The sequence below is a fragment of the Artemia sp. Qi Xiang Cuo genome, chromosome 21, assembly GCF_049724085.1.
Source record: "Artemia sp. Qi Xiang Cuo chromosome 21, ASM4972408v1, whole genome shotgun sequence".
In the NCBI taxonomy this organism is placed as follows: domain Eukaryota; kingdom Metazoa; phylum Arthropoda; class Branchiopoda; order Anostraca; family Artemiidae; genus Artemia; species Artemia sp. Qi Xiang Cuo.
Genome location: NC_142814.1, coordinates 19374961 through 19390285, shown reverse-complemented (window position 1 = coordinate 19390285; position 15325 = coordinate 19374961).

The window sequence follows — 15325 nt, the reverse complement described above, 5'->3', positions numbered from 1 at the left end:
TTAAAAAATGCTGGCAAACCTATAAAGTGGCCAAACACGTTTTGAAACTATAGTCAAGGTTGTATAAGATTTGAACGGTACAAGAAACGGGACAAGAAAACCTACGCCTGAGACACTACAGTTACACGTGGACATTTTAAAAAAGCTGGCAAATCTGTAAAGTGGTCCAACATATTTTGAGAGTATAGTCGAGATTATACAACACAACCAGAGTGGTTTTTGAGGCAACATCCGTTTTTTAGGGCCAATCAGAGACAGTACAGGTTGCTCAATATACGGTAACTTGATTGGTGATTGGGTTCAAATAAAAAAGAGTGATTTACGTTTGTCCTTGAGATTTTGTATATAATAGCCATGCATTACGATTAAATTTTCATAATCTTTTAACATACCATGGATAATACACTAAATATTATTGACGTTGAAGCTATGCCTATTTCGATTTATAATGTGAGTACAGCTTAGTAAATTTCTTAATTAATTTCCAAATAGAATAATTTTACCATCTCCAGTAAATTCAAATTTCAGGGGGCATAGCCCTCCCCCCAGAAATACAAACCCTACACTATGATGCGTATAGACACTAGAAAACGCGAAATGCCCCCTTTTTTCTATTATATAAACCTCATCCCCCCCTTTTCGCCTATGCTTGTGAGTTTAATTCATTAGAGATAGTTCTTTTCGTTCGAAATTTTCTTTTTCCCATTATCAAAAATCTTTTTCCGGTCTAAAACCACCTGTGTTTATAATTACAAAAAGGGTCGTTTTTGGAACCAGACTTCAAACGCGTCTTATCTGAATTATGAAAACAAAAGGTTGGTAATTAAGACGGGCTTTGTTTAATTCTAGCCAGAAACTCAGAATTTATATACAGTCAAATAGTATTCAAAATATTATCTCGGAAAGAAATTTAAGTTTAATAATAATTTTGGATGTCTATAGATATTCATTGAGTTATATCATTAGGGAAGTTGCTCATGAAGTAATAGTAGACCAAACTCAGAATTGATATAGAGCAAAATCTTATTCAAAATTTTTTCTTGGGAAGAAATTTTAATTGCCTATTAATTTGGATTTTAGCTTGCATTTAACAAACTTAGTCGTAGTTACTTGAAAGTGAGAATAATTATCTTGAGTTTCTGTCTAATTGAGTGGCTACTAAGAAAAAAAAGTGTATTTCTTTCTGTTTTTTTTTGTGTTTTTGCAAGAAAATAGCTCGACTTTAACAAACTTACCCGTAGTTAGTTGAAGGTGAGCATAAATATCTTCATTTTTTCTTGTGTAAAAAGGGAAATCGTTTTTCCATGCTATATTTTTCTTCTATTTTAAGGAGGAGGAGGATTCCTACAATTACTCTCCCCCTGAAAAGAGAGCAAGATGGAACGATATCACATCGATGCGAGCTGCAAGGCCTTCCATCGTCAGATATGCTAGCTCCATTACAAGTGCTCTGGACCAGCCAATGACCGCACAACTTTTAATGCCAGGAGCCTCTCACGCCAGTGTCAGCTCTGCGCAAACCTCTATGCAACCTGGCAGAAAATTCAAGAGGGAGTGGATGGCTTCTAATAATGCATCAGCCTCGTCTAGTCAAGATGGTGAGGTCACCCCCCTTCATGATTTTCCAGGGGCTTGAGGCATACAAGTGCAGTCTGAATTTGGAAATGTAGGTATTTTAACTCTACCTTCTACCTGATTTTAGAAATATCTACCTATTCCCTTCCAACTTTTTTTTTGTCTTTTCTTTTCGCCTTTTTTTTCAACACTCTAAGAGTGTATGTCAGAGATATTAAAATATTAATCCCACGCCCCCAACCATTGTTTTAAAATTCTCTGCTCCCCATCAGAGATAACTTAATATAATGTATTTTTTTTATTGTCAAAGAAATTACTCTTTTGCTTCTTTCTGAACTTTCTGGGGGAAGGGTGGAGACATGTATTTACTTAAATAATGCTAGGAGGGGGAAATTGAGTTTTGAGGATGGGGTGAAAAATGGTACTTATATAATATCCAGCTAAACATCTGACTAGAAATGCTTCAGGATAAATAGGGTATTGCGTCTTTCTGTACTTTCTGGGGAGAGGGTTGAGGCAAGTATTTAGTTTAAATAATGCAAGGAGGGGGAAAGTGAGTTTTGAGGGTGGGGGGAAAAATTGAACATGTTTTTTTTAACTTTATAAAATAACGGTTATTTCACATAGAAAATAAACCCTTTTTTCTACAGATTAATGAATTAGCAGCGCCATCTTCATTGGGCCATGAAACATCAACGTTTAGTGGACCTGAACCAATTCTAGCACCACAAATGGAGTTTAGAGATGAACCTACGCTAGTTCTAGACAATATGGAATGGCATAGGTGTTTTCTTAATGATTGTTTTGGGGACATGGCTAGCCTAGACGATTTAACTTGTGACATTGACATGGTGGAGGACCCGGAATGGACAGATAGATATATGCGAGAACATTTAGGCGGTGTTAGTAGTAGTAGTAGTGCACCTGAACCGGTTCCTCATTAAGAAATTCCGTCACAGGAATATACAGGCTGGCTTGATCAGCTATCCCCAAACACCTTGGAATACATACTAACAGGCTTAGAGGACTTCATGCCATCTCCATCCATTGCAATTGAAAAGACTGGGGATGGTGCTATTGTCAATTCTATGTCATCCCCACCATTCCGCTTAATGTTACATCTAGTAGTAGTAACGATATAACAACAACAACATCACAAGTATCCCCTCTTCCAGATTTTTTTCTTTCCAACTCTGCCTTGCACCACACAAAGGTCTACAGCACCAAATTCGGTGACCCCTTTAACTCTCTAGTGTCAGGGGATATAATAACAGATCTCCTGGCCATTACACATTTATATACTAATAAGATTCGAGCCATTCTTGAACAACAGATGGGAGTGTGGGGTGTGGGGGTCAGTTTAAAAGCATCAATAGCACTAAAAATATTTTTTTAAATGAAAATACGAGCGAGCTGTATTCGAAATACTTGCACACAGAGATGTTGGCAATTCGGAGGGTTCAAAGTTCCCAATAGTAGATTTTAATTGTTTAAATGGTCAATTTCCCGTGAATCTAAAAGGAATAGATATTTTCGAGCGGACTAATGCACATTTAAAGATTGGTGTCAGGGTGTTACAGTATGAAACAGAATTTGAGGAGGGTCATCGTTCCGATAAGAAGGGCGTATTATTTCCAGTGAGGGTTCCTTCAATTGAATCAGTGGAACATTGGGTGTGGCTTCTATACATCCCACCCACAAACCCTGATTCAATTGGTCATTTTAATCCAATTACTGATATTAGTCGAGTTTTGGGGGATGGTAAAAAGAGGAATGTGTGTTATTACTGTCCAACATGCCTCTCAAGATGACGCTCTGGCTTAAAGTTAAAGCATCACATGAAACACTGTAAACGTCTTGGATACCAGGCTGTGAAGACGGTAAGCGGAGATAGAGCGATCTTACGTTTTAAAATATTCCAAAGCACGCTCCTGCAGAATTGAAGTTATCAAATATTTTGGGCAATAGGATGCATAGGTTGCATCAAGACTGGGCTGAGTAATTGTAGACAGAGAAAAGCCAAGACAGATAGTTCAAGTAATTGAGAGGCAAATGATTAAATGGCTGGGGTAAGGATAAACGACAGGATTATAAAAGACTCTCTTATTGAACACAAACTTGTCAGGGTTGTTTTTGGAAAGGCATGTCTACCTAAAGTCTTAGGCATGCTTATCAAGAATTTAAAAAAGAGGCAACCAATGCACACCCAGCCTCGTTCTTAAGAAGGTTGAACAAGAATTTAAAATTGACATAGGACCATAAATTTGATTGAAATAACAGAGCATTTAGGTGGTGTTAGTAGTAGTAGTGCATCTGAACCGGGTCCTCATAAAGAAATTCCGTCACAGGACAATACAGGCTGGCTTGATCAGCTATCCCCAAACACCCTGGAATACATACTAACAGGCTTAGAGGACTTCATGCCATCTCCATCCATTGCAATTGAACAGACTGGGGGTGGTGCTATTGACAATTCTATGTCATCCCCACCATTCCGCTTAATGTTACATATAGTAGTAGTAATGATATAACAACAACAACATTACAAATATCCCCTCTTCCAGGTTTTTTTCTTTCCAACTCTGCCTTGAACCACACAAAGGTCTACAGTGCCATATTCGGTGACCCCTTTAACTCTCTAGTGTCAGGGGATATAACAGATCCCCTGGCCATTACACATTTATATACAAATAAGATTCGAGCCATTCTTGAACAACAGATGGGAGTGTGGGGTGTGTTGGTCAGTTTAAAAGCATCAATAGCACTAAAAATATTTTTTTAAATGAAAATTCGAGCGAGCTGTATTCGAAATACTTGCACACAGAGATGTTGGCAATTCGGAGGGTTCAAAGTTCCCAATAGTAGATTTTAATTGTTTAAATGGTGAATTTCCCGTGACACTAAAAGGAATAGATATTTTCGAGCGGACTAATGCACATTTAAAGATTGGTGTCAGGGTGTTACAGTATGAAACAGAATTTGAGGAGGGTCATCGTTCCGATAAGAAGGGCGTATTATTTCTAGAGCCGGCTCCTTCAATTGAATTAGTGAAACATTGGACGTGGCTTATGTAAACCCCACCAACAGACCCTGATTCAATTGGACATTTTAATCCTATTACCGATATTAGTAGGGTTTTGGGGGAGGGTAAAAAGGGGAATGTGTATTATTACTCTCCAACATGCCTCTCAAGATTTCGCTCTGATTTAAAGTTAAAGCATCACATGAAACACTGTAAACGTCTTGGATACCAGGCTGTGGAGACAGTAAGCAGAGATAGAGCGATCTTACGTTTTAAAATTTCTAAAACACGCTCCTACCGAGCAATAAGATCGTTGTAGACGACGAAACAAGACTGAGGAACGTTTACGATTCATGAAAGTCGCATTATGTTACAATCCACAAGGTATTCCTGGCTTCTCACACTCCTGCGCACCTGAACGACAGAAATGTCATACACGTGCTCGATTTAGGGAAGATATCGGACGGCGACGAAGATAGTCTGGATTTGCCAGTTCTCATTCTAATAAACGGATTTTATAAAAACAGATTATTATCCAGTGGTGTGTTTCCTGGACCGAAGGTATACTGTGTGGAAACGCACAACAAGGATATCAAACAAGTTTGCAAGGGGGTACCAACACACTTTGTTAATAATTTTGACATGAGTGTGTATAGAAACTGTGTTGAACGTAGTTTAGTTCCAAGAGCGAAAGTCATGGCGATTCACTCTTTACAATTTAAAAACTACACAGTTAGAGTTGAGAAAAATGCCATGTCGGCCATATCGGACAAAGTCTATGTACTTGAGGATGGTGTGAAGGTACTACCACACGGTCATTATTTAATTTTAAACCGAGTTGAATGTATAGAGTACAGAGTACAGAAAACAACTCGGTCTAGAAAAATTAACTTAAATTCAATAAAAAAAAGTATAAATTGGGTGGGAGGTTTTTTTTGGGTAATTGGTTTTTTTAAATTCTTTTTTTCTTTATCACAAACAATTTTCAATGTATGTGTATGTGTGCAAGGCAGAGCAATTTCCACTATTTAATGCCCCCTTCCGGCCCGGCCCGCTCCGGCGGGCTGGGCCGGAGGGGGGCATTAAATAGTGGAAATTGCTCTGCCTTGCAAACACACACACACACATTGAAAATTGTTTGTGATAAAGAAAAAAAAAAGAATTTAAAAACACCCATTACCCAAAAAAAACCTTTCCGCCCAATTTATACTTTTTTTTAATCAATTTAAGTTAATTTTTCTAGACCGAGTTGTTTTCTGTTCTCTACAAATTCAACTCGGTCTGAAATTAAATAATGACCGTGTGGTAGTACCTTCACACCGTCCTCAAGTACGCAGACTTTGTCCGATATGGCCAACATGGCATTTTTCTCAACTCAAACTGTGTAGTTTTTAAATTGTAAAGAGCGAATCGCCATGACTTTCGCTCTAGGGACTAAACTACGTTCCATGCAGTTTCTATGCACACACATGTCGAAATTATTTTTCACAAAGTGTGTAGGTGCCCCCTTGCACACTTGTTTGATATCCTTCTTGTGCGTTTCCGCACAGTATACCTTCCGCCCAGGAAACACACCACTGCATATCAGATCGCTACCCGTTTCAGATTTTAACATTAACAATTGATTTGGGGCCTGCTAAAAGAGTCTAAAAAACAGATTTTACTCAGGCACGTGTTACCCTAGTCAACTGTTTTCGACATGAGTTCTAGCAGCAGTAGCTTCTCCGATGATTTGGGTATGATATTATATGAAAAAGAACCATCTATCCATGCGTCACCTGCAACTCCACCCTTGGCAATGCGGGCCAATGCCGGTAGAACAAACTTTAAGTCGTAATTGAAATTGTGTATAAAAATAGGTACGAAATATTGCTGTCTAACGTTTAAATTTCACGACTGATGTGCTATCCCCCTAAAGTTACTCCCCCCCTCCCGATGTAATTTCCTGCCACTAATGATCATGGTCGATCACCTTCCTCCTCCCCCCATTCCCAACACCATCATCAAATTCTCCCTTGCAACCCCAACATATTTTACGATTTTTAATAGCCAGTCTGTCATCTGGTGATAGGAGCATAGGATAGTTTGTGTAATGAAGGCGTGAAATTGCACCGTTCACTTTTTTGTTTACACTGACCAATGCTAAGGACATACAGTCTTTACCGCTGCTTAACATCTCAGCTACGTGCATGGTATTATTGGAATCCTTTTACGTATAAGCGTGATACCACGATTACCTTATATATTGTACCACAATTTGAATTTGACGAATCGTACACGTCTGTGAGTTTTGCTTCGCAGTCTAAAGCGATCTTATTGCTCTGCAGGAGCGTGTTTTGGAAATGTTTAAAACGTAAGATCGCTCTATCTCGGCTTACCGTCTCCACAGCCTGGTATCCATGACATTTACAGTGTTTCATGTGATGCTTGAACTTTAAATCAGAGCGAAATCTTGAGACGCATGTTGGACAGTAATAACACACATTCCCCTTTTTACCCTCACCCAAAACCTTACTAATATCGGTAATTGGATTAAAATGTCCAATTGAATCGGGCACTGTGGCTGGCGTGTATAGAAGCCACACCCAATGTTCCACTGATTCAATTGAAGGAGTCCTCACTGGAAATAATATGCCCTTCTTATCAGAACGGTGACCCTCCTCAAATTTGGTTTCATACTGTAACACCATGACAGCCATCTTTGAATGTGCATTAGTCCGCTCGAAAATATCTATTCCTTTTAGTGTCATGAGAAATTGGCCATTTAAACAAATAAAATCTACTTTGTGGAACTTTGAACCCTTCCTACCATTAACTGCCATTTCATCCAACTTTTTCTTAGATGCATCTATATGAAGAGGTCTGTATGCGCCAATCAAAAATACATACTTGAAACACGGTAGCCTCGTATCGAAACAGATTAGTTTTGTCCCCCTACATCCCTCTAAATGATATTTTAAAACTATAGTCCTCCCCCCAGCCCTCCCGCTTAAAATAAAATACTTTTTAAATCCGCAAATACTAAAATTTAAACTTTCAATAAATAAAACCACCGACCCACTACCCTCCTTGGGACAATTTTATCACTTAGTGAATGATTTTAACTAACTTTAGAAAATCATCCCCATAAATTTATAAATGCGGGCGAATTGCCAACATCTCTGTGTGCAAGTATTTTGAATACAACTCGCTCACATTTTCATTAAAAAATAAATATTTTTAGTACTATCGATGCTTTTAAACTGACCCCCACACCCCCATCTGTGTTCAAGAATGACTCGAATCTTATTAGTATATAAATGTGTTATGGCCAGGGGATCTGTTATTATATCCCCTGACACTAGAGAGTTAAAGGGGTCACCGAATTTGGCGCTGTAGACCTTTGTGTGGTGCAAAGCAGAGTTGAAAAAAATACTTGTGATGTTGTTGTTGTTATATCGCTACTACTACTAGATGTAACATTAAGTGGAATGGTGGGGGGTGACATAGAATTGTCAATAGCACCACCACCAGTCTTTTCAATTGCAATAGATGGAGGTGGCATGAAATCCTCTAGGCCTGTTAGTATGTATTTCAGGGTGTTTGGGGATAGCTGATCAAGCCAGCCTGTATTGTCCTGTGACGGAATTTCTTAATGAGGACCCGTTCAGGTGCACTACTACTACTACTAACATCGCCTAAATGTTCTTGTATATATATATCTGCCCATTCTGGGTCCTACATCATGTCAATGTCACAAGTTAAATCGTCTAGGCTAGCCATGTCCCCAAAACAATCATTTAGAAAACCCCTATGCCATTCCATATTGTCTAGAACTAGCGTAGGTTCATCTCTAAACTCCATTGGTGGTGCTAGAATTGGTTCACGTCCACTAAATGTTGATGTTTCATGACCGAATGAAGATAGCGCTGCTATTTCATTAACGTATAGAAAAAAGGTTTATTTTTTATGTGAAATAACCATTATTTTATAAAGTTAAAAAAAACCATGTTCAATTTTCCACCCCACCCTCAAAACTCAATTTCCCCCCTCCTTGCATTATTTAAACTAAATACTTGCCTCCACCCCTCCCACAGAAAGTACAGAAAGACGCAATACCCTATTTATCCTGAAGTATTTCTAGTCAGATGTTTAGCTGGATATTATATAAGTACCATTTTTCACCTCCTCCTCAAAACTCAATTTCCCCCTCCTAGCTTTATTTAAGTAAATACATGCCTCCACCCCCACCCCCAGAAAGTTCAAAAAGAAGCAGAATAGTACTTTCTTTGACAATAAAAAAATTACATTATATTCAGCTATCTCTGAGGGGAGCAGAGAAATTTAAAACAATGGTTGGGGGCGAGGGATTAATATTTTAATATCTCTGACATACACTCTTAGAGTGTTGAAAAAAAAGGCGAAAAGAAAAGCCAAAAAAAAAGTTGGAAGGAAATAGGTAGATATTTCTACAATCAGGTAGAAGGTAGAGGTAAAATACCTACATTTCCAAATTCGGACTGCACTTGTTTGCATCAAGTCCCTGACAAAGCATGAAGGGAGGTGGCCTCACGATCTTGAGTAGACGAGGCCGATGCATTATGAGAAGCCATCCACTCCCTCTTGAATTTTCTGCCAGGTTGCATAGAGGTTTGCGTAGAGCTGGTACTGGCATGAGAGAGTCCTAGTATTAAAAGTTGCGTGGTCATTGGCTGGTCCAGATAACATGTAATGAAATATCTGATGATGGAAGGCCTTGCAACTTGCATCGATATGCTATTGTTCAATCTTACTCTCTTTTCAGGGGGAGAGGAATTACATGAATCCTCCTCCTTAAAAAATAAGAAAATTATAGTATGGAAAAACGATTTCCCTTTTTATAGAAGAAAAATTGAAGATATTTCAGCATAGTTTCAACTAACTATAGCTAAGTTTGTTAAAGGCGAGCTTTTTTCTTGCGAAAGCACAAAAAAAACAGAAAAAAATAAACTTTGTTTTCTTAGTAGCCACTCAATTAGACTGTAACTTAAGAAAATTATTCTCTCTTTCATGTAACTACGACTAAGTTTGTTAAATGTAAGCTAAAATCCAAATTGACAGGAAATTAAATTTCTTCCCAAGAAAATATTATAAATACCATTTGGCTGTATATTAGTTCTGAGTTTAATCTACTATTATTTAATTAGCAACTTCCTTAATGATATAACTCAATGAATATCCATAGATATCCAAAATTAATATAAAACTTAAATTTCTTTCCGAGATAATATTTTGAATACGATTTGACTGTATATCAATTCTGAGTTTCTGGATAGAATTACACAAAGCCCGTGTTAAACACCAACCTTTTGTTTTCATAAGTCAGATAAGACGAGCTTGAAGTCTGATTCCAAAAATGACCCTTTTTTGTAATTGTAAACAAAGGTGGTTTCAGACCGGAAAAAGATTTTTGACAAGGGGAGAAGGAAAATTTCAAAAGAAAAGAACTATTTCTCATGAATTAAACTCGTAAACAGAGGAGGGGAGGGGGGATTAGTCTTACATAATAGAAAAAAGTGCGTATTTTACGTTTTCTAGCGATTATAATCATCATATTGTAGGGTTTGTATTGTTGGGGGGAGGGATATGCCCCCCTAAAATTTGAAATTACTAGAGAGATGGTAAAATGATTCTATTTTTAAATAAATTAAGAAGTTCACAAAGCTGTACTCACATTGAAAATTGAACTGGGCATAACTTCAACATTAATAATATTTAGTGTATTATTCATGGTATGTTAAAACATTATGAAAATTTAATCGTAATGCATGGCCATTATATACAAAATCTCAAGGACGAATGTAAATCACTATTTTTTATTTGAACCCAATCACCAATCCACTTACCGTATATTGAGCAACCTCCGCTGTCTCTGATTGGCCCTAAAAAACGTATGTTGTCTCAAAAACCACTCTGGTTCTGTTATATAATCTCGACCATACTCTCAAAACATGTTGGACCACTTTATAGGTTTGCCAGCCTTTTTAAAATGTCCACGTTTAACTGTAGTGTCTCAGGCGTAGGTTTTCTTGTCCCGTTTCTTGTACCGTTCAAATCTTATACAACCTTGACTATAGTTTCAAAACGTGTTTGGCCACTTTATAGGTTTGCCAGCCTTTTTAAAATGTCCACGTGATACTCTAGTGCATATTCTTGTGCAATTCCATGTATTTTTTCATGTATTTTTTCAATCTTATACAAGCTTACTACTGACACTAATGGCATTAAGTTGAAACTTTGAGGGAACGTTTAGGAGGAGTTTCAATTGAACAAGAAACCTATGTGCATGTAGGTATTAAAAGGGCATATAAGCACTATAGGGCATATAAGGAAATAGGCAGTGACGCTCTATCATAGCTAGTAGTATGAATGATATTTTACTACTTTGACTGAAAATTAAAAGTTCTAGTACCCTCTTAAGAGTCAAAAGTGATTGGAGGGCCACAGCCATCCTCTTTAACTCATAATTTTTCAGACACTTCCAATCAATAGTTTTAGACAACCATTTTGTTCAGCATAGCTGAATTGTCTCTAGTAACTATATCTTTAGGGTTATTGGGTAAGTCAACTCTCCACAGTTATGTAATTTGCCCATTATGCTTAAAAACTAAATGTTGCTTTAAAATTGAATCAAAACACACTCTTTGTATGCTCGCTGCTAATAAGATATCTCACCAACATACCAAGAACGACTGAGGGTATTAAGTTCAAATTTTCGGGGTTACTTCTATTACTACATCTGCTCGTAACATTTTACTAAATCAAAAGAGTTTAAGTGTATCCAGGCTGTGAAAGAGCATAAATATAATTTTCTGGGAATGGTATTAACTTTTATTTATCAGGTCAACTAGAGGATGTATATTCTTTTCAAAAGAATTCATGCTGCTAAAAATTGCCGAAAAACTTTCTTTGGCATATAAATAGCAGGTCAAACTATAAATTCTTGAAGGAGAACCTGAAAGATTCAAACTATTATTTCGTTTTTCCTGAAAAGACTATGTCAATATAAAACGAACAGTAATTAATTAAAAAAATGTTTTCCACAAAATATTTTTTTCAAAAAAAAGTAAAGAACTCTATTTAACCAAAAACGAACAAAAATAGAATCAAATAATCTACCAAGCATAACACTACCACAAATCAGTATCAATAAATAAATGAAATCCAAAACAAACATGAATTAAAATAAATAACAGAGTCAAACTGAAAACGAGCAGAAATTAATGTCAGTAGGGTTCAAAACCCCTATGCTTTCTAAAAGCCAGAATATAATTTATACTTTAGTGAAAAAATTCTTTTAAATATTTTCACTTTTGTAACTTTAAGAAATCAAAAATTAATTAAGATTTTAAGGAATACATATCAGCATATGTATTAAACTGACAATGCACAATTTTTCAGTAAATTCATTTGAATTTTTTTCGAACCCAGACGAGGTCGTCTTTGTCTGGGGTGGGAGGATGTCATTAAGAAAAGTTTAAAGGAAATAGGAACTTCCTGGGAGGGTTTAAAGAGGGAGGCTTTGAATAGATTGGGACGGAGGAGGACCGTGCGTAGCTGTGTTGCCACCTGAGATACCCATTATCTAAGGTGGCTTGATACTGCAGTAAGTTGTTAGTAGTGGTAATAGTAGTAGTAGTACCAGTTTTGTTGTACAATTTGCTTAATTTAACTAGTCTTGTGGCTGGTATCTATCTATCTGATAACCTTCTTTTTTTTCTTTTTTCTTTTTTTCTTCTTCGTACAATCTGTGTTTCCTAAAAAACATTAAGAAGGGTAATAGAAATAGAAACAGATTGAAATAAAATATGAGTAATCGTTTGGGAAAATTTTCGATGAACATTAAGTGGTACGTTTTAAAGACGGTCTACAATCTTTCTAATCCTTCAACACACTTAGTCATTCCGACACAAATTCAGAATCCTGCAACACACACCTTCAGTCTTCCAGAAGATTAAGTGCACGCTCTTTCTTATCTTTTTGCAAGTTTTTTCCTTTATCAGACTATGATTTTTCCGTTTTTGTACATAAACTACATATTTACATACGCATATTGATTTACAAACACATATTTACATATTTAGGTCCGCAGTTTTTCTTGAATTTCTTTTCAAATATTTGAGAAAACTTGTAATTTTAGGATTGCATAGAATTAGAAACACGACTGCTAAAAGGGCACAACGGTGTTCAGTTTAATTAGAGACTACTAATACTTCTAACAACTCACTGCAGCACTAAGCCATCTAAGGCCAACACAGCTACGCACACTCCTCCTTCTTCCCACAAACCCCTCCCTCCTCCTCCATATGCCTCCTTCCTCCTTCCCTTTTTTAATTAGAGAGAAAATAAAGGACGAAGTTACATAAAATGTGATTAATATATATTATTGTGCTTTTTGTATTTATAAGTTTATCTAAACGTATTGCATTTTTGAGTTTGGTGGAGGGGTTTGAGGTATATTTTATCAACTATCCGAAAATACCGTTGATTCTATATTTGTAGTGTGATTTTCTTTTTGTCAGGGTCTTAGACCTTTTCAAGAATTCGTGTTTGCAAATGAAATTAGCGGTGATCTCTAAAAAGATGCAGAAAATGGAAAAGAAATATTTTCAAATGCTTATATTTAATAATTTTTTTTTTACTAACCGGATTATTTTGTGGAAAAGGTATATTTTACACACTTATTTTTATTAAGTATCATTGAAACACTTGATTTTGTCGGCTAACTTAATTGCTTTTTTCTATAAAATAATTGCTAAAAATAGAATCAGTGAGAGAGCTTGCAGGTTTCTAATCCAATTGTAATATTTTTGCTAAGCTGAGAGTCACTAGATGGTGCTAATGGTTTTCTTGTAAAACCAGAATGACGCTCCATTCTTACTGGTTTGTATGACTTTAGTTGTCTTATGCATAAGATTTAACACAGCTAATTCCTCCATATATTTTCAGGAATCATGAAAATCCTTTTCGTGTCTGTTATAATTTTCCAGTGTACATATCCCAGTATAGCTGCGCCTGTTTCACCATTAAAAGGTAAGCATCCCTTATAAACTTAAAATTGGGTAGGCTACTAAGTCTATAGATAATAGGCTCGTTCTTTTGTACTAGGAACTTACATCTAAGATCTCACATCTTTCTGCAAAGATTTCCGTTCTTTTAACTCATCTTTGTTCTAATATCTTACAGCTAACTGATGTTAGCAAAAATTGTGAAAGACGCCATCTTTCTACCATAAAGACCAATGATGAGAGACCTTTGATCATCATTGTTCTTAGACCCCTGATCAGAGCAGAATGATGATAGATGTTTGCAATAGAATGCTACAACAAGTAAGATCTTAGTCCTGAGATTTCACTTTTAAGCGTTCATTGTCAAAAGATGTAAGATCTTAGCACAAAGATGAGTAAAAGAACGGCCCTAATAATTTGCGTTTTTTAACACTGGTTTAATTATAAAAGGCAAAGTTTTCCTAAGGAAGGCAGATAATAAAGTTAAAACTTATAACGGACAAAAATCATTACTTCCCAACTTATTTAATATATATCAATATATCATGCATAAATAAATCAACTAAAAATATTTTTTTGTGCTTTTAGGATTATGATTCCAATTAAGAAGTGGTACCAAAAGTGCCGTTTTTAGTGCTATATGGCACTTTTTATGGTAAAATAGATAAAAAGCACGTAGATATGAGTAATAGGTTTAAAATCTGCCTTCCCGGGATATGCATTAAAAAATGAGCGCAACACGCTTACACAACTAGAGGATTATCTGAAAAGTAATCATAAGAAGGGACAAACCATGATTGAAAAAAAAAAATCCAAGTTGGAATCGAACGCTTGATAATATAATATGAAGTCTACCACTGTACTGACAGAAACACGCCTCTAATAATTTAATTTAATATATTGGTGTTTGTAGGACTTTAATTGTGTAGCTTATTAGGGGGGACTGGAAGAGGAAGTTGCAGGAGGTGTTATTGCAAACCTCCAGTTAAGGGTTTTGGACAATAATTATTACAATGATACCGTTTTATGCTTCCAAGATTTTCCACTTAAGAAGTGGCACCAAAAATGTTGTTTTCAGTGCTATATCTCACTTACGAATTGTAGAATTGATAAAAAGCACGTAGATATGAGCAACAATTTTCAAATAAGCCATTAAACGCCACTCTAAAAAGTTCTAGTAGCCCACTCACCCTAGCTTTTCCACTTGAGACATGGCACCAAAAGTGCCATTTTTACTGCCATTTGAAGCTTGCAGATGGTGAAATTTATAGGAAGAACGTAAATATGAGCAATATGTTTTATATGAGCTATCACAAATCTATCTAAGATGTTCTGTTAGCCCGCTAGCCCCACCCTTCGAGAAACGGCATAAGAAGTGCCCTTTTTCGTACCATATGGCACTAACACACGGCGAAATTTATATTAACCACGTACATATGAGAAATAGCTTTCGAATGGGCTCTTAAACATCTCTCTATGGTGTTCTAGTAACCAGCTAGGCATGGAGTAAAGAAGAAAAAACGACTGTTTTAACATTTTTTAACTTTTAGTTATTATGCGTTGTGGTTCGCTCTTTACTATGTTGCAGCTAATGCTTCAACCATGACAGAGAGTTCATTGCAGATTCTCCTCAGAAGCTAGTTAACATTAAAATCTGTGAAATCTAGTAGATGGTAGAATTTTTAGAAACCTAGTAAATATA